The 20,528-nt window shown below is 39.8% G+C and overlaps 1 protein-coding gene across 2 annotated transcripts in view; it reads left to right on the top strand.

The window, feature by feature from the left end:
• Positions 1-20,528, top strand: part of LOC131429682 (protein ROP) — a 609,112-nt gene that overhangs the window by 452,883 nt on the left and 135,701 nt on the right. The window lies entirely within an intron of this gene.

Here is a 20,528-nt window from a genome sequence, read left to right as displayed (position 1 = left end):
TTCTAAATATATGTGAAATAAAATCAAGAAAATGAATACTTCATCAAAATATGCCTTTTTGCCTTTTGGTTATAAATCACTGTGAAACCCGACTCTTGAACCGAGGCCCGGAGGGTCGAGTTCCATATACTGTTCGACTCAGTTCGTCGAGTATGCAAAATGTCTGTATGTGTGTATGTATGTGTAACATTTTTTTTGCATTCACTTTTCTCGGAGATGGCTGGCGATTTTCATGAACTTAGATTTAAATGAGAGGTCGTGTAACCCGACACAAAGCTCCCTAGTTTTATTTAAATCCGATTTCCGGTTCCGGAATAACGGGGTGACCAATTTTCACAAACTTAGAAAGGTACAATTGTCCTATACAAAGTTCCTGCATTTTGTTTTGATCCGACTTCCGGTTCCGGAGTTACAGAGTGATTAGTGAACAAATTTCAAACTACTTCCTCACTTTTCTCAGAGATGGCGTAACCGATTTCAACAAACTTAGATTCAAATGAATCGTTTCATTGTCCCATACAAAACATACAAATTTCATCTAGATCCGACTTCCGGTTCCGAAACTATATGGTGAAGTGTGTTAAAAATTGGATACCGTCTTAACTTGCCTCGAAACTATCGGTAGCCAACAGTTCGGCTGAAAAGTTCGTATCGTTTAATAGAAACACACATTTTTTTTGCCAAAATTCGTTTTTGTTATTCAACATAATTGCCATCAGAGGCGATACAGCGATTATAGCGATCTTCCAACTTTTCGATACCATTTTTGTAGTACGATTTGTCCTTTGCCTCAAAATAGGGCTCAGTTTCAGCGATTACCTCTTCATTCCTTCTAAATTTTTTACCAGCGAGCATTCTCTTGAGGTCTGAGAACAGGAAAAAGTCACTGGGGGCCAAATCTGGAGAATACGGTGGATGAGGGAGCAATTCGAAGCCCAATTCGTTCAATTTCAGCATGGTTTTCATCGACTTGTGACACGGTGCATTGTCTTGATGAAACAAAACTTTTTGCCTTTCTCTATAGAAAGGTATTAGAATTGCTGGAAAAACCGACTTTCGAACGGAGCCTCGGAGACCCATAGTGTTATATACCATTCGACTCAGTTCGTCGAGATCGGAAAATGTCTGTGTGTGTGTGTGTGTGTATGTATGTGCACTTTTCGAAGATATTTGAACGCGCTCAATTTTCTCAGAGATGGCTGAACCGATTTGAACAAACTCGGGCTCGTTTGAAAGCTACTGTCGGGCCATTGATCAAGTTCGAAGATCAAATGGCTGTGACTTTTGGTTCCGGAGATATGATTGTATAAGTGACGTAACCGACAAAAATCGTGCTATTTGAACGCGCTCAATTTTCTCAGAGATGGCTGAACCGATTTTAACAAACTTTGGCTCGTTTGAAAGCTACTGTCGGGCTATTGATCAAGTTCGAAGATCAAATGGTTGTGAGTTTTGGTTCCGGAGATATGATCGTATAAGTGACGTAACCGACAAAAAGCGTTGTATTTGAACGCGCTCAATTTTCTCAGAGATGGCTGATCCGATTTTAACAAACTTGGGCTCGTTTGAAAGCTACTGTCGGGCCGTTGATCAAGTTCGAAGATCAAATGGTTGTGACTTTTGGTTCCAGATATATGATGGTATAAGTGACGTAACCGACAAAACACGTTGATTTTTACCGCTCTTATATTTATAAGGGTGCCAAAATTTTGGGATCAACTCTATTTTCGTAAAGTTCTAGTGCTCAAAAGTTTAAGCACCTCGAAAAAAGTCTTCATGCAAAATTTGACCTAAATCGGACATGCTTAAGGGGTGCTGCCCGGTGGTAAAGGTTTGGCAATTTTCGATCTTGAAAAAGCACCATAGGGGGGAGTACATGAAATTTCCAAAATCGAAAATTTTTTTTGATGCCAAAACTCTTAAAATTGCATAAAACATCGAAATTTAGTGTCATCTCAAAAAAATTTTTTTTTGAAAAAATCAACTTTCTGGGACTCCCAAAAAGTCGATTTTTTCAAAAAAAAATTTTTTAGAGATGACACTAAATCTCGACGTTTCATGCAATTCTAAGCCTTTTGGCATCAAATTTTTTTTTTCGATTTCGAAAATTTCATGTACTCCCCCCTATGGTGATTTTTCAAGATATATGAAAATTCCACTAAGTGGACTAAGAAGGATTTTTTTAGATTAGCATCACTGATTACAAATAGGCAACGCAAATGTCAAGCACTAATTTGGAAAAATGATGCTGACTGTGTGACATAAACACTGAAGCATGCTTTTGTGAACTACTCGAATCAATCTGAATGAATTAGTATCCGAAATTATTTAATAAAATTATGAAATACATTTTCATGAGACTGTTATGAAAGAAGAGAAAGGCATTATCACACCACTAGGTGGATTAAGAAGGGTTTTTCTTCTTCAAATGAGGCCGTTTTTTTGAAATTTCGTCCTTCAAACGCTCTAATAACGCTATATAATAGTCACTGTTGATGGTTTTTCCCTTTTCAAGGTAGTCGATGTAAATTATACCATGCGAATCCCAAAATACAGACGCCATAACCTTACCGGCCGATTGTTGAGTCTTTCCACGCTTTGGGTTCGGTTCATCGCGTGCAGTCCACTCAGCTGACTGTCGATTGGATTCCGGAGTGAAGTGATGGAGCCATGTTTCGTCCATTGTAATATATCGACGAAAAAATCGGTTTTATTTCGATATAACAGCTCCAAACACTGCTCAGAATCATCAATTCGTTGTTGTTTTTGATCGATTGTGAGCTCACGCGGCACCCATTTTGCACAAAGCTTTCTCATATCCAAATATTCGTGAATAATATGTCCAACACGTTCCTTTGATATCATTAGGGTGTCAGCTATCTCGATCAACTTCACTTTACGGTAACTGAAAATCATTTTGTGGATTTTTTTCACGTTTTCATCGGTAACAGCCTCTTTTGGACGACCACTGCGTTCATCGTCTTCGGTGCTCATATGACCAGTACGAAATTTTGCAAACCACTTACGAATTGTTGCTTCGCCCGGTGCAGAGTTTAGATAATAGTCATCAAGCCATTTTTTGGTATCGGCGGCACTTTTTTCATCAAAAAGTAGTGTTTCATCAACACACGACATTCCTTTTTGCCTTTCTCTATAGAAAGGTATTAGAATTTCTGGAAAAACCGACTTTCGAACGGAGCCTCGGGAACCCATAGTGTTATATACCATTCGACTCAGTTCGTCGAGATCGGAAAATGTCTGTGTGTGTGTGTGTGTGTGTATGTATGTGTGTGTGTGTATGTATGTGCACTTTTCGAAGATATTTGAACGCGCTCAATTTTCTCAGAGATGGCTGAACCGATTTGAACAAACTTGGGCTCGTTTGAAAGCTACTGTCGGGCCATTGATCAAGTTCGAAGATCAAAAGGCTGTGACTTTTAGTTTCGGAGATATGATTGTATAAGTGACGTAACCGACAAAAGGCGTTGAATTTGAACGCGTTCTATTTTCTCAGAGATGGCGGAACCGATTTTAACAAACTTGGGCTCGTTTAAAAGCGACTGTCGGGCCATTGATCAAGTTCGAAGATCAAATGGCTGTGACTTTTGGTTTCAGAGATATGATTGTATAAGTGACGTAACCGACAAAAAGTGTTGTATTTGAACGCGCTCAATTTTCTCAGAGATGGCTGATCCGATTTTAACAAACTTGGGCTCGTTTGAAAGCTACTGTCGGGCCGTTGATCAAGTTCGAAGATCAAATGGTTGTGACTTTTGGTTCCAGATATATGATGGTATAAGTGACGTAACCGACAAAACACGCTGATTTTTACCGCTCTTATATATATAAGGGTGCCAAAATTTTGGGATCAACTCTATTTTCGTAAAGTTCTAGTGCTCAAAAGTTTAAGCACCTCGAAAAAAGCCTTCATGCAAAATTTGACCTAAATCGGACATGCTAAAGGGGTGCTGCCCGGTGGTAAAGGTTTGGCAATTTTCGATCTTGAAAAAGCACCATAGGGGGGAGTACATGAAATTTCCAAAATCGAAATTTTTTTTGATGCCGAAACTCTTAAAACTGCATAAAACATCGAAATTTAGTGTCATCTCAAAAAAAATTTTTTTTGAAAAAATCAACTTTCTGGAACTTAGAAAAATTTTCATATTTTTTTTAAGTCCCAAAAAGTCGACTTTTTCAAAAAAAATTTTTTCGAGATGACACTAAATCTCGACGTTTCATGCAATTCTAAGCCTTTTGGCATCTAAATTTTTTTTCGATTTCGAAAATTTCATGTACTCCCATGGTGATTTTTCAAGATATATGAAAATTCCACTAAGTGGACTAAGAAGGCTTTTGCCTTTCTCTATAGAAAGGTATTAGAATTGCTGGAAAAACCGACTTTCGAACGGAGCCTCGGAGACCCATAGTGTTATATACCATTCGACTCAGTTCGTCGAGATCGAAAAATGTCTGTGTGTGTATGTATGTGTGTGTGTATGTGTGTGCACTTTTCGAAGATATTTGAACGCGCTCAATTTTCTCAGAGATGGCTGAACCGATTTGAACAAACTTGGGCTCGTTTGAAAGCTACTGGCAGGCCATTGATCAAGTTCGAAGATCAAATTGCTGTGACTTTTGGTTCCGGAGATATGATTGTATAAGTGACGTAACCGACAAAACACGTTGATTTTTACCGCTCTTATATATATAAGGGTGCCAAAATTTTGGGATCAACTCTATTTTCGTAAAGTTCTAGTGCTCAAAAGTTTAAGCACCTCGAAAAAAGCCTTCATGCAAAATTTGACCTAAATCGGACATGCTTAAGGGGTGCTGCCCGGTGGTAAAGGTTTGACAATTTTCGATCTTGAAAAAGCACCATGGGGGGGAGTACATGAAATTTCCAAAATCGAAAATTTTTTTTGATGCCAAAACTCTTAAAACTGCATAAAACATCGAAATTTAGTGTCATCTCAAAAAAAATTTTTTTTGAAAAAATCAACTTTCTGGGACTTAGAAAAATTTTCATATTTTTTCTAAGTCCCAAAAAGTCGTTTTTTTCAAAAAAAAAATTTTTCGAGATGACACTAAATCTCGACGTTTCATGCAATTCTAAGCCTTTTGGCATCAAAAATATTTTTTCGATTTCGAAAATTTCATGTACTCTCCCATATGGTGAATTTTCAAGATATATGAAAATTTCACTAAGTGGACTAAGAAGGCTTTTTGCCTTTCTCTATAGAAAGGTATTAGAATTGCTGGAAAAACCGACTTTCGAACGGAGCCTCGGAGACCCATAGTGTTATATATCATTCGACTCAGTTCGTCGAGATCGAAAAATGTCTGTGTGTGTGTGTGTGTGTGTGTGTGTGTGTGTGTGTGTGTGTGTGTGTGTGTGTGTATGTGCACTTTTCGAAGATATTTGAACGCGCTCAATTTTCTCAGAGATGGCTGAACCGATTTGAACAAACTTGAGCTCGTTTGAAAGCTACTGTCGGGCCATTGATCAAGTTCGAAGATCAAATGGCTGTGACTTTTGGTTCCGGAGATATGATTGTATAAGTGACGTAACCGACAAAAAGCGTTGTATTTGAACGCGCTCAATTTTCTCAGAGATGGCGGAACCGATTTTAACAAACTTGGGCTCGTTTGAAAGCTACTGTCGGGCCATTGATCAAGTTCAAAGATCAAATGGCTGTGACTTTTGGTTCCGGAGATATGATTGTATAAGTGACGTAACCGACAAAAAGCGTTGTATTTGAACGCGCTCAAATTTCTCAGAGATGGCTGAACCGATTTTAACAAACTCGGGCTCGTTGGAAAGCTACTGTTTGACCATTGATCAAGTTCGAAGATCAAATGGCTGTGAGTTTTGGTTCCGAAGATATGATTGTATAAGTGACGTAACCGACAAAAAGCGTTGTATTTGAACGCGCTCAATTTTCTCAGAGATGGCTGATCCGATTTTAACAAACTTGGGCTCGTTTGAAAGCTACTGTCGGGCCGTTGATCAGGTTCGAAGATCAAATGGTTGTGACTTTTGGTTCCAGATATATGATGGTATAAGTGACGTAACCGACAAAACATGTTGATTTTTACCGCTCTTATATATATAAGGGTGCCAAAATTTTGGGATCAACTCTATTTTCGTAAAGTTTTAGTGCTCAAAAGTTTAAGCACCTCGAAAAAAGCCTTCATGCAAAATTTGACCTAAATCGGACATGCTTAAGGGGTGCTGCCCGGTGGTAAAGGTTTGACAATTTTCGATCTTGAAAAAGCACCATAGGGGGGAGTACATGAAATTTCCAAAATCGAAATTTTTTTTGATGCCGAAACTCTTAAAACTGCATAAAACATCGAAATTTAGTGTCATCTCAAAAAAAATTTTTTTTTGAAAAAATCAACTTTCTGGGACTTAGAAAAATTTTCATATTTTTTTTAAGTCCCAAAAAGTCGACTTTTTCAAAAAAATTTTTTTGGAGATGACACTAAATCTCGACGTTTCATGCAATTCTAAGCCTTTTGGCATCTAAATTTTTTTTCGATTTCGAAAATTTCATGTACTCCCATGGTGATTTTTCAAGATATATGAAAATTCCACTAAGTGGACTAAGAAGGCTTTTGCCTTTCTCTATAGAAAGGTATTAGAATTGCTGGAAAAACCGACTTTCGAACGGAGCCTCGGAGACCCATAGTGTTATATACCATTCGACTCAGTTCGTCGAGATCGGAAAATGTCTGTGTGTGTGTGAGTATGTATGTGTGTGTATGTGTGTGCACTTTTCGAAGATATTTGAACGCGCTCAATTTTCTCAGAGATGGCTGAACCGATTTGAACAAACTTGGGCTCGTTTGAAAGCTACTGGCGGGCCATTGATCAAGTTCGAAGATCAAATGGCTGTGGCTTTTGGTTCCGGAAATATGATTGTATAAGTGACGTAACCGAAATTTCCAAAATCGAAATTTTTTTTTGATGCCAAAACTCTTAAAACTGCATAAAACATCGAAATTTAGTGTCATCTCAAAAAAAAAATTTTTTGAAAAAATCAACTTTCTGGGACTGGAATTTTCATATTTTTTCTAAGTCCCAAAAAGTCGATTTTTTCAAAAAATTTTTTTTTCGAGATGACACTAAATCTCGATGTTTTATGCAGTTTTAAGAGTTTTGGCATCAAAAAAAATTTCGATTTTGGAAATTTCATGTACTCCCCCCTATGGTGCTTTTTCAAGATCGATAATTGTCAAACCTTTACCACCGGGCAGCACCCCTTAAGCATGTCCGATTTAGGTCAAATTTTGCATGAAGGCTTTTTTCGAGGTGCTTAAACTTTTGAGCACTAGAACTTTACGAAAATAGAGTTGATCCCAAAATTTTGGCACCCTTATATATACAAGAGCGGTAAAAATCAACGTGTTTTGTCGGTTACGTCACTTATACCATCATATATCTGGAACCAAAAGTCACAACCATTTGATCTTCGAACTTGATCAACGGCCCGACAGTAGCTTTCAAACGAGCCCAAGTTTGTTAAAATCGGATCAGCCATCTCTGAGAAAATTGAGCGCGTTCAAATAGACTAAGAAGGCTTTTAAGAAGACACTGAAGCATGCTTTTGTGAACTACTCGAGTCAATCTGAATCAATTGGCGTCTAAAATTATTTAATAAATGTATGAAACATATTTTCATGAGACTGTTATGAAAGAAGAGAAAGGCATTATCACACCACTAGGTGGATTAAGAAGGGTTTTTTTAGATTAGCATCACTGTTCTCATACAAATAGGCAACGCAAATGTCAAGCACTAGTTTGGAAAAATGATGCTGACTGTGTGACATAAACACTGAAGCATGCTTTTGTGAACTACTCGAATCAATCTGAATCAATTGGTGTCAAAATTAGTACCCGAAATAATTTAATAAAAGTATGAAATATATTTTCATGAGAATGTTATGAAAGAAGAGAAAGGCATTATCACACTACTAGGTGGATTAAGAAGGGTTTTTTTTCCATTTTTTTCACAATAACAAAAATAGCTTCACTCAAATTGCAATATCTCGCAAACTAATAATCAGACAGCTGTCAAATTTATACACGTATGTTTTGAAGGTTGGTACTAACTGAAAATGGTATGGATTTAATTCTAGTGGCGCCCTCTCATAGAAACGATACGAACTTTTCAGCCGATCTGTTATTGTCAATAGACAATTAAAAAAATCCATTCCGGCTATGCTGGTTCTCGTTTCTGATCCCGGAAGCACCGGGAATAAAATAAAATAATTTTTAAACTTACCTTAAAACTTTTCCAATTGGTTGCCATTGTCAGTAGACGGCCAAACATTAATTTGGCTTTCCTTGTTCTTGGGTTTTTGATGATCGACCGAAGATTGTAGCCATAGACTCAAAAATGGATCCCAGTCGATTTTGTGGAACCAACTTCGCGGTTCCCGGATTCCGGTTTCGGCAGTACCTCTTTTCGTTTCCTCAGAGATGGCATAACCGACCTGAGTACTTTTTCACTCTGAAGGTTATACTAGTTTATGGACAAACCGTTTTGTTTTTTAAGAATCAAAGAAAATTATTTTTAAGAATACCACACATTTATATATGAGAATATATAAGAGATGTGAGAAAGGCATCATTACACCACTTTGGTAGACGATGCAAGTAGTTACTTTCGAGATATTTTAAAAACAAAATCGAAGAAAAATCACTGGCTTATAAAAATCACAGGCTCAACAAGAAAGTAACCGCCATATTATAAAAATACCTGCTTTTAGGTGACCGGTTCAGATATAAATTAGGTTACCGCAGTCTTCTTGTTTTTTTTTTCTGGTATAAAAATTTACCTATGGTATAAAGGATTACCTAAACTCAACTATAAAAGCACATTTTTGAAATACAAAGCGTCAGTGTGAAAACTGCCTTAAAACCTGTTTTAATCCACCTAGTGGTGTAATGATGCCTTTCTCATATCAATCATATTCTCATATATACCAAGCGATTGTTTGCGTCTTAACTAGTAGAACCTACAGAATAAAATAGCTTTGATCGCGTAGGCCATCATTAAGAAAACGAAATCTCAACAAAACAGTTGATGATTTTGTAGCATATTTAACAGAAAAACAAGAAAAACTTGTAACTCATGATTATACATAAACCTTTTTTAATCCACCTAGTGGTGTAATGATGCCTTTCTCATATTTCTTATATTTTAAAAAATATCACTAGAAGATTCTGTGAAGAAATTTTTTTTTTCGATCTTGAATAACATAAGAAACTTTCTTTGGGTATAAACTAACATAACAGTTATGTCAAGTTAATAAGAATATTTCTTTAGTTTACATCGTCACACGAAATCATTAAACACACTTTACCCTATAGTTCTGGACCCGGATGAAATTAAACAGTAACCTTTGAGACTATAGGAACTTTTATTTGAGGCTATTTGTGGAAATCTATCAAATCATATATGAGAAAATTGAGTGAGTCTCGTTTTGAATTTTTCGACCACTATTTCCGGTACTTCTGGAACCGAGAACTAAGAACCAGTATAGCCGAAGTTGGTTCGTATAGAAAGTAACTAATATAGCCTAAAGATTGAATCAGTTTTAAGCCAAATCTAGAAGAATTTTACCCTTTTTTGAATCGTCGCTGACGGTGTGAAATTCAATAGCAACCTATGGAAATACGAGATTTTGTATTTTATGTGTGACATTATTTGACACATACTCATACACATCAACCCACAGACACATACATTGCTCAGCTCGATGAACTGCATCGTTATCATGATCTTGTAATAACACTAACAAGTAGGTACAAATTGAATAGAGAATTAGAAATCACCATTTTTTTCACCGCAATACGAAATTGAACAAAACACGCCGCGAACGGAGCAAAGCCGCACGTACCGATGCATACCAGTTTTGCAACTTCATTTTCAATTACGATTTGAATGTTTTGGCACTTATCGCCTCATAATTTCGGAACGGGAAGTCGGATCTGGATAAAATTGCACAGCATATTTTAGGACAAGAAGATCTTTAATTTGAATCATGATTCGTGAAAATCGGTTTAATCGTTGCTGAGAAATAGAGCTTTTCTTCACTGTTCTCGGTGCTTTGGCGTAGAACTGCTCCATATAAAAAGGTTTTGCTATTATGTTATTTGGTTTCGATTGCCGCATAATGTCTACTATATCGATCACTAAATTCGAGTATCCAAGTATGGTCGTGTAACAAGTGTAGTATGCCTTAACTTACTTGAAAATATTTTTTTGGTTTACAGCGGAACGAAAGCAAACGCATCCTTATTACATTACTGAAAGTATCGTTGTCTGATACAATTATAATCATATTTTTCTATTTTTCTTCCTATTTGAGATTCCACGAAGGATCGATAAATTAATAATTTCGATCGTATTACACTTTGCGTATATTGAATTTTGTAACACCTTATACTCACATCCTACCTTTTATATTTATCTTATGTTGAACACACACCCGTTTGTTTATCTTATGTTAAGCACACACACGGTTTATCGTTTCAATGATGAGTTGAATTGATCCGAAAAGGCGAAAGAAAATTCTGCACACTTGGTGCTCAGAAAGTGGTGTCACGTACAACGAAATTGCAAAACGGGTGAAAGTGCACCATACCAGTGTTCAAAATAGTATCGAGAAGTTCGGTAAGACCCTTTTCATGAAGGATTTGCCCCGATCCGGTAGGAAAACGAACATTGCCTTTTGCTACCATTGGATTTTTTATGAAAACTAAACACACCTTCATCACACTTCGTAATCAGCCACATCGAAATGCTGGATACGCAAGCACCTTTTCAGTAGAAATAGAAACGAACAAATCTTCGATGAAATTAAATTTTGCGTTTAATGAACCTACCCATAAGTGAGAAAATTAGTCCAGTACTGCTGACGTTGAATCATCTAATCACGAAGTAAACGATGGTCGTGTTTAGTTGCTAGGCTTTGAGATATTCTTGTTACTCAGTATAGTGAAGGTGTTTGTGATGTGGTATAGATCTGATTGCCGTTGCCACGGTTAGAATTCAATGAAACAAGCTTAGAAACTTAATTATGGATTACAATAATCACCACAGGGTCATTTTTAATTTCATCACAGTTTTTCAGTTCTCCCGGTTCATAAACATGATTTCGTAATGTATATTCATGAAGCTAAAAGTCAGAGAGTAAGATGAAAAAGCACCACTTTGCATTTTTTTGGTACTTGCCATCTTAAACAAAGTGAAAATTAATAACATACCCGTGCTTTCACTTTTGTCCCGTAAACAAAGCTGGGGATGTAAATTAGTTTAGAAATTAGTCCATTCTCTCAACTCACAGCTTAGTCGTTCTTCATATAAAGAGCCCTTCCTCCATCCGGTCATCTAGTGAGGTTAGGATCCTCTACGCTCGGTGAATCATAAATTAAAAATAAGATAAGGCGTATATATGTAAGAATTGGAGCAAACATCCTTGAATATTTTGACAAGGTAGGTAGAAGTGGACTTTTTGAAGGTATGCCTTAATAATTTATCAAGAGCTTTTTAATGCAAGAATAATTAACGGACAATCGCAACAGCCGGGCAAGACAACGGCTTCTAATTGCCAGCGTTATTTTTTTGTACCGTGGATAAAGTGAAGCCGGTGCTCTATCTGGCATTTTTAAGCAGACATAAAATTTGTCGTATTTTCAATATTCAGTATGCATTATGTTAACTTAAAATGGAACACATTCGAAATAGTCATTCAATTTTAGAACTATACCTGCTAAGATAATTTTGAAACCGATTCATTGCTTAAAAATTCGCGTTATAAAAAGGTACTAACAATTCTAAGCCTAAACCCTAGTGCATTAGTGATCCGGATCTCAAAAACAGCAAAAATGCATTGTCATGTCAAAGCATAATCTGTGAAGTTTTTTCATGTTTCAAATATTGTGCATATTGATATAAAAGTTACATAGACTCAAAAATGGATCCCAGTCGATTTTGTGGAACCAACTTCGCGGTTCCCGGATTGCGGTTTCGGCAGTACCTCTTTTCGTTTCCTCAGAGATGGCATAACCGACCTGAGTACTTTTTCACTCTGAAGGTTATACTAGATTATGGACAAACCGTTTTGTTTTTTAAGAATCAAAGAAAATTATTTTTAAGAATACCACACATTTATATATGAGAATATATAAGAGATGTGAGAAAGGCATCATTACACCACTTTGGTAGACGATGCGAGTAGTTACTTTCGAGATATTTTAAAAACAAAATCGATGAAAAATCACTGGTTTATAAAAATCACAGGCTCAACAAGAAAGTAACCGCCATATTATAAAAATACCTGCTTTTAGGTGACCGGTTCAGATATAAATTAGGTTACCGCAGTCTTCTTGTTTTTTTTCTGGTATAAAAATTTACCTATGGTATAAAGGATTACCTAAACTCAACTATAAAAGCACATTTTTGAAATACAAAGCGTCAGTGTGAAAACTGCCTTAAAACCTGTTTTAATCCACCTAGTGGTGTAATGATGCCTTTCTCATATCAATCATATTCTCATATATACCAAGCGATTGTTTGCGTCTTAACTAGTAGAACCTACAGAATAAAATAGCTTTGATCGCGTAGGCCATCATTAAGAAAACGAAATCTCAACAAAACAGTTGATGATTTTGTAGCATATTTAACAGAAAAACAAGAAAAACTTGTAACTCATGATTATACATAAACCTTTTTTAATCCACCTAGTGGTGTAATGATGCCTTTCTCATATTTCTTATATTTTAAAAAATATCACTAGAAGATTCTGTGAAGAAATTTTTTTTTTCGATCTTGAATAACATAAGAAACTTTCTTTGGGTATAAACTAACATAACAGTTATGTCAAGTTAATAAGAATATTTCTTTAGTTTACATCGTCACACGAAATCATTAAACACACTTTACCCTATAGTTCTGGACCCGGATGAAATTAAACAGTAACCTTTGAGACTATAGGAACTTTTATTTGAGGCTATTTGTGGAAATCTATCAAATCATATATGAGAAAATTAAGTGAGTCTCGTTTTGAACTTTTCGACCACTATTTCCGGTACTTCTGGAACCGAGAACTAAGAACCAGTATAGCCGAAGTTGGTTCGTATAGAAAGTAACTAATATAGCCTAAAGATTGAATCAGTTTTAAGCCAAATCTAGAAGAATTTTACCCTTTTTTGAATCGTCGCTGACGGTGTGAAATTCAATAGCAACCTATGGAAATACGAGATTTTGTATTTTATGTGTGACATTATTTGACACATACTCATACACATCAACCCACAGACACATACATTGCTCAGCTCGATGAACTGCATCGTTATCATGATCTTGTAATAACACTAACAAGTAGGTACAAATTGAATAGAGAATTAGAAATCACCATTTTTTTCACCGCAATACGAAATTGAACAAAACACGCCGCGAACGGAGCAAAGCCGCACGTACCGATGCATACCAGTTTTGCAACTTCATTTTCAATTACGATTTGAATGTTTTGGCACTTATCGCCTCATAATTTCGGAACGGGAAGTCGGATCTGGATAAAATTGCACAGCATATTTTAGGACAAGAAGATCTTTAATTTGAATCATGATTCGTGAAAATCGGTTTAATCGTTGCTGAGAAATAGAGCTTTTCTTCACTGTTCTCGGTGCTTTGGCGTAGAACTGCTCCATATAAAAAGGTTTTGCTATTATGTTATTTGGTTTCAATTGCCGCATAATGTCTACTATATCGATCACTAAATTCGAGTATCCAAGTATGGTCGTGTAACAAGTGTAGTAGTCAATATGCCTTAACTTACTTGAAAATATTTTTTTGGTTTACAGCGGAACGAAAGCAAACGCATCCTTATTACATTACTGAAAGTATCGTTGTCTGATACAATTATAATCATATTTTTCTATTTTTCTTCCTATTTGAGATTCCACGAAGGATCGATAAATTAATAATTTCGATCGTATTACACTTTGCGTATATTGAATTTTGTAACACCTTATACTCACATCCTACCTTTTATATTTATCTTATGTTGAACACACACCCGTTTGTTTATCTTATGTTAAGCACACACACGGTTTATCGTTTCAATGATGAGTTGAATTGATCCGGAAACGCGAAAGAAAATTCTGCACACTTGGTGCTCAGAAAGTGGTGTCACGTACAACGAAATTGCAAAACGGGTGAAAGTGCACCATACCAGTGTTCAAAATAGTATCGAGAAGTTCGGTAAGACCCTTTTCATGAAGGATTTGCCCCGATCCGGTAGGAAAACGAACATTGCCTTTTGCTACCATTGGATTTTTTATGAAAACTAAACACACCTTCATCACACTTCGTAATCAGCCACATCGAAATGCTGGATACGCAAGCACCTTTTCAGTAGAAATAGAAACGAACAAATCTTCGATGAAATTAAATTTTGCGTTTAATGAACCTACCCATAAGTGAGAAAATTAGTCCAGTACTGCTGACGTTGAATCATCTAATCACGAAGTAAACGATGGTCGTGTTTAGTTGCTAGGCTTTGAGATATTCTTGTTACTCAGTATAGTGAAGGTGTTTGTGATGTGGTATAGATCTGATTGCCGTTGCCACGGTTAGAATTCAATGAAACAAGCTTAGAAACTTAATTATGGATTACAATAATCACCACAGGGTCATTTTTAATTTCATCACAGTTTTTCAGTTCTCCCGGTTCATAAACATGATTCCGTAATGTATATTCATGAAGCTAAAAGTCAGAGAGTAAGATGAAAAAGCACCACTTTGCATTTTTTTTGGTACTTGCCATCTTAAACAAAGTGAAAATTAATAACATACCCGTGCTTTCACTTTTGTCCCGTAAACAAAGCTGGGGATGTAAATTAGTTTAGAAATTAGTCCATTCTCTCAACTCACAGCTTAGTCGTTCTTCATATAAAGAGCCCTTCCTCCATCCGGTCATCTAGTGAGGTTAGGATCCTCTACGCTCGGTGAATCATAAATTAAAAATAAGATAAGGCGTATATATGTAAGAATTGGAGCAAACATCCTTGAATATTTTGACAAGGTAGGTAGAAGTGGACTTTTTGAAGGTATGCCTTAATAATTTATCAAGAGCTTTTTAATGCAAGAATAATTAACGGACAATCGCAACAGCCGGGCAAGACAACGGCTTCTAATTGCCAGCGTTATTTTTTTGTACCGTGGATAAAGTGAAGCCGGTGCTCTATCTGGCATTTTTAAGCAGACATAAAATTTGTCGTATTTTCAATATTCAGTATGCATTATGTTAACTTAAAATGGAACACATTCGAAATAGTCATTCAATTTTAGAACTATACCTGCTAAGATAATTTTGAAACCGATTCATTGCTTAAAAATTCGCGTTATAAAAAGGTACTAACAATTCTAAGCCTAAACCCTAGTGCATTAGTGATCCGGATCTCAAAAACAGCAAAAATGCATTGTCATGTCAAAGCATAATCTGTGAAGTTTTTTCATGTTTCAAATATTGTGCATATTGATATAAAAGTTTATTTTAACAATGGTTCAACTTTCATTATAATTGATTCATTTTTTTATTAAGTATGAGGACAAGCAAAACACAAAGGTAAGACCATATCCTTTTGCGCTTACTATATCTGCTGTAGTTGTCGTAACAGAAAAGTGAGTCAAATTTACTTAAAACGTGCTTAACTCATCTAGCAGTGAGATGATACCTATTATTATTGGTTTTTTATTATTAATTACTGGAATGTCTGGTTGTATGTATATATGTATGTATGTATGTATGTATGTATGTATGTATGTATGTTTTTTTTACAATGTGAAATACCTTATGTACTTTCCCAGCTCACGCGCTCAGTAGTTGTCAAGCTACCGCTATTGTGAACCAGCGAGTGGGACTGGCTGAACCTTACCCACTAAAACACATTGGACATCTTGCCTTGATCCCCCCGGAACTAAGCTAAGCTCAATACTTCGGGGGAGGCTGTGCTCATGCACTTCTTCGTTTGGGAGAAAATAAGCTCCTGCGTTTCTCTCTATTCATCTCGGCTGTGCTCATGCACTTCTTCGTTTGAGAGAAATGTGCTCCTGCGTTTCTCTCTTTATGCATCTCGATCCACCTTTGGCGCCTCGACGACCCAATGCCGCTACGTCGCGCCACACTACTCGCCTGATCACCGACGATGGATCTAGCCTACACTGACGGAGAGTTTCCCCTTTTACGCCACGCGGGACACCCAAAGGAGTGCCGAGGTCGGCTCCGCGATTCCGGTTTGGAGCATGGCTTCCGGTTCGCTGATGCCCCGACGATTCGAATCGGTGTTGTGGCGGCTACTCGACTAGTCCCCGGTGATGGATCTAGCCTACACCGACAGAGAGTTCCCCGACGATGGAAGTTCTCCCGAAACCGACGTTTTCGATACCCGTCCACGGCCCGACCGTAAGGATGCCTGGGTCGATCCAATGATGCCCGTTGGAGGATGGTTTCCGGTTCACTGGTGCCCTGACTATCTTAACGGTGCTACGCCACGATCTACTCGTCTAATCCCCGATGAAAGATCTAGACTACACCGACGGAGAGTTCCCCGGCGAAAAAGGCTCTCCCGACACCGAGTCTCCTGTTACACCACACGGGACACACGAGAGAGTGCCGAGGTCGGTCCGGCGATTCCAGTTGGAGCATAGCTTCTGGTTCGCTGGCGCCCCGACGACACAAGTCGGTGTTGTGGTGGCTACTCGACTAGTCCCCGCCGAAGGATCTAGCCTACCGCGACAGAGAGTTCCCCGACGCTGGGAGTTGTCTCGAAACCGACGTTTTCGATACTCGTATCCTTACGATGCTATGACGTAGTCTACTCATCTTGTCCCCGACGACGGATCAAGACTACACCGACGAAGGAAGTTCTCTCGATCCGACGCTTACTCGCTGATCCCTTCTCCATATTCGCTGCAACTCCGAGTGTATCTGTGTTACCACTTTGTTTACTGCATTCCACGTGCCTTCTTCACGACACATTTCCTCAGATATATTATCCACCCTTAGGGCAGGCATTTCCCTACGTACTTCCGCAAACCGGGGACAATCGAACATCACATGTTCAGGTGTTTCTTCAACATACTCACACTCCGGACAAAATGGAGACGCGGCGTGACCACACCGATGCAGATACTTCCGGAAAAAACCATGGCCAGATAGAAACTGCGTTAGGTAGAAGTTTACCTCTCCGTGTTGTCTATTCATCCACGGCGACAGATGTGGAATGAGCCTGTGAGTCCATCTACCTTTCTCCATACTGTCCCACTCCTGCTGCCACTTTCGCCATCGAATCGATTCGAACCATCGTTCGCACGTTTCTGGCGGTTCTACGCTGATAACACTCGATATCCTCCGCCAGGGTAATGCAGATTGGGATCATTCCGGCGATAACGCGTGCTGCTTCCGACGATATTGTCCTGTAGGCGCTCGTGACTCGTATGACCATAAGCCGGAATGCTCTGTTGAGCTTTTCACGGTTCCTCTTCGTTTTCAATGCTGTTCCCCAGGCAGGAGCACCATACCGTAGTATTGACGAAGATAGACGAGCTCTTGTCGAGTCTTGTGCTGCTTTTCGGGCCACCGACATTTGGCATGATCCTCGTTATTGCATTTATCGCCTTCGCGGACTTCTCGCAGGCATAGTCGACATGGCAGTTAAAGTTCAACAGGTTGTCGATCATCACTCCGAGAAGTTTCAGAGCTCGCTTAGTTGAAATCGCATGTCCCCCTACATCTATCTCGATACGCTGGATCGACTTGCAGTTGCTCACCAACAACACTTCCGTTTTGTGGTGAGCTATTTGTAACTTGACTCCGTTCATCCAGCCCTCAATCGTGCTTATCGTCTCTGTCACCGAGGCCTCTACTTCTTCCAGAGACTCGCCCATCACCGTTAACGATATGTCGTCCGCGAAGCCCACGATTTTCACTTTCCTGGGAAGTTTCTGTGTCAAGACCCCATTGTACATAGCGTTCCAGAGAGTCGGACCGAGAATGGATCCCTGAGGAACGCCCGCCGTCACTCGCACTGACCTCTGTCCTTCGTTCGTATCGTTCACCAGGATTCTATTGTGGAAATAGCTCTTTAGGATTCGGCAAACATAATCTGGGACCCGCATCCGGTGTAGTGCTGTGGCGATGGTCTCCCAGCTGGCACTGTTGAAAGCATTCTTCACGTCCACTGTAACCACGGCGCAGTATCGGTCACCTCTTCGTTTCTGTTTGGACGCCTTTTCAGCGCTCTCAAGCACTGTCCGGATTGCATCAATCGTCGACACTCCTTGACGAAAACCGAACTGCATGTTCGACAATCCTCGTTCGCCTTCAGTGCATTTCATCAACCTGTTGAGAATAATTCTTTCCAGAAGTTTCCCAAGTGTGTCCAGCAGGCAAATAGGCCTATACGAGGCAGGATTACCCGGTGGTTTACCCGGCTTCGGCAGCAACATCAGCTTCTGGATCTTCCACATGTCTGGGAAGTTGCCTTCGTTCAAGCACTTCTGTAACACAGTTCGGAACAACACGCCTGAACCGCGGTTTTCAACGCCACGTTTGATATCCCATCCGGGCCTGGAGCTTTCTTGGCATTCAGTCGCTTTGCGGCTTGTGTAAGCTCTTCGTTAAAAATTTGCCGATCAACAGAGTCGGCTTCTTCTTCGCCATACAGTGTTGGTGGCCAAGTAGTCGGGTCGTGCTTCGGGAAGAGACACTCCACGATCTCTTTCGACTTGTTCGGGCACATTTCAGCTACGGCTTAATTTTCGCCCCCACAACTCGATACGCGTCCCTCCGCGTGTATGTATGTATGTATGTATGCATGTATGTTTATATGTATGTATGTTTTTTTTTTTTTTTTTTACAAGGTGAAATACCTACTTATGTACTTTCCCAGTTCACGCGCTCAGTAGTTGTCAAGCTACCGCTATTGTGAACCAGCGAGTGGGACTGGCTGAACCTTACCCACTAAAACCTTGGACATCTTGCCTTGATCCCCCCGGAACTAAGCTAAGCTCAATACTTCGGGGGAGGCTGTGCTCATGCACTTCTTCGATTGGGAGAAAATGAGCTCCTGCTCTCTATATACATCTCGGCTGTGCTCATGCACTTCTTCGTTTGGGAGAAAATGAGCTCCTGAGTTTCTATCTTTATCCCTCTCGATCCACCTTTGGCGCTTCGACAACCCAATGCCGCTACGTCGCGCCGCACTACTCAACTGATCCCCGACGATGGATCTAGCCTACACCGACGGAGAGTTTCCCCTTTTACGCCACGCGGGACACCCGAAGGAGTGCCGAGGTCTGCTCTGCGATTCCGGTTGGAGCATGGCGTCCGGTTCGCTGATGCCCCGACGACTCGAATCGGTGTTGTGGCGTCTGCTCGACTAGTCCCCGGTGATGGATCTAGCCTACACCGACAGAGAGTTCCCCGACGATGGAAGTTCTCCCGAAACCGACGTTTTCGATACCCGTCTACGGCCCGACCGTAAGGATGCCTGGGTCGATCCAATGATGCCGGTTGGAGGATGGCTTCCGGTTCACTGGTGCCCCGACTATCTTAACGGTGCTACGCCACGATCTACTCGTCTAATCCCCGATGAAAGATCTAGACTACACCGACGGAGAGTTCCCCGGCGAAAGAGGCTCTCCCGACACCGAGTCCCCTGTTGCACCACTCGGGACACACGAGAAAGTGCCGAGGTCGGTCCAGCGATTCCAGTTGGAGCATAGCTTCTGGTTGGCTGGCGCCCCGACGACACAAGTCGGTGTTGTGGTGGCTACTCGACTAGTCCCCGCCGAAGGATCTAGCCTACCGCGACAGAGAGTTCCTTGACGCTTTAAGTTCTCTCGAAACCGACGTTCTGAAACCGGTTTACGACGCGCCTACTCTACTAGCCCACGGTGGTGGGTCTAGCCTACCCGACGGAGAGTTTCCCGGCGAAGAAACCTGTCCAGAAAACCGAGCCACATTCCACACGCTTCGTCCGTCTTCTTAGGGTGCCGAAAACAGTCCGGCATTTTTCGTCTTTGGACCTAGGTCATTTGACGCTGCTCTTCTCGCCAACTCCTCTGCAGTGTGGACATAATCTGAACAACTGTCCGGTTCACCGCGTTCCATTTTCCTTCGTCGCTGCACATCCTTTGAACGATGTTCTCCACACTGACATCGGCGCCAACGATGGCAGTCATTTCGCTACGCGGTTGGATAAACCGTGGGCAGCTGAATATTACGTGCTCCGGCGTTTCTTCTGTTTCCTGGCACTCAACACAAAACGGCGACCTTGCGTGGCCAAATCTGTGCAAATATTGCTTAAAACAGCCATGCCCAGACAGGAATTGCGTCAATTGAAAGTTTACCTCGCCGTGCACTCGAGTTGTCCAAACCGACAGGTTAGAAATTAATCGATGCGTCCACCTTCCCTTCTCCGCGTTGTCCCACTGCTGTTGCCATTTAGT

Source organism: Malaya genurostris, chromosome 2 (assembly GCF_030247185.1).
Source record: "Malaya genurostris strain Urasoe2022 chromosome 2, Malgen_1.1, whole genome shotgun sequence".
Classification (NCBI taxonomy): domain Eukaryota; kingdom Metazoa; phylum Arthropoda; class Insecta; order Diptera; family Culicidae; genus Malaya; species Malaya genurostris.
Note: the sequence above shows the minus strand (reverse complement) of the source record. Positions and strands in the feature narration are given on the sequence as shown.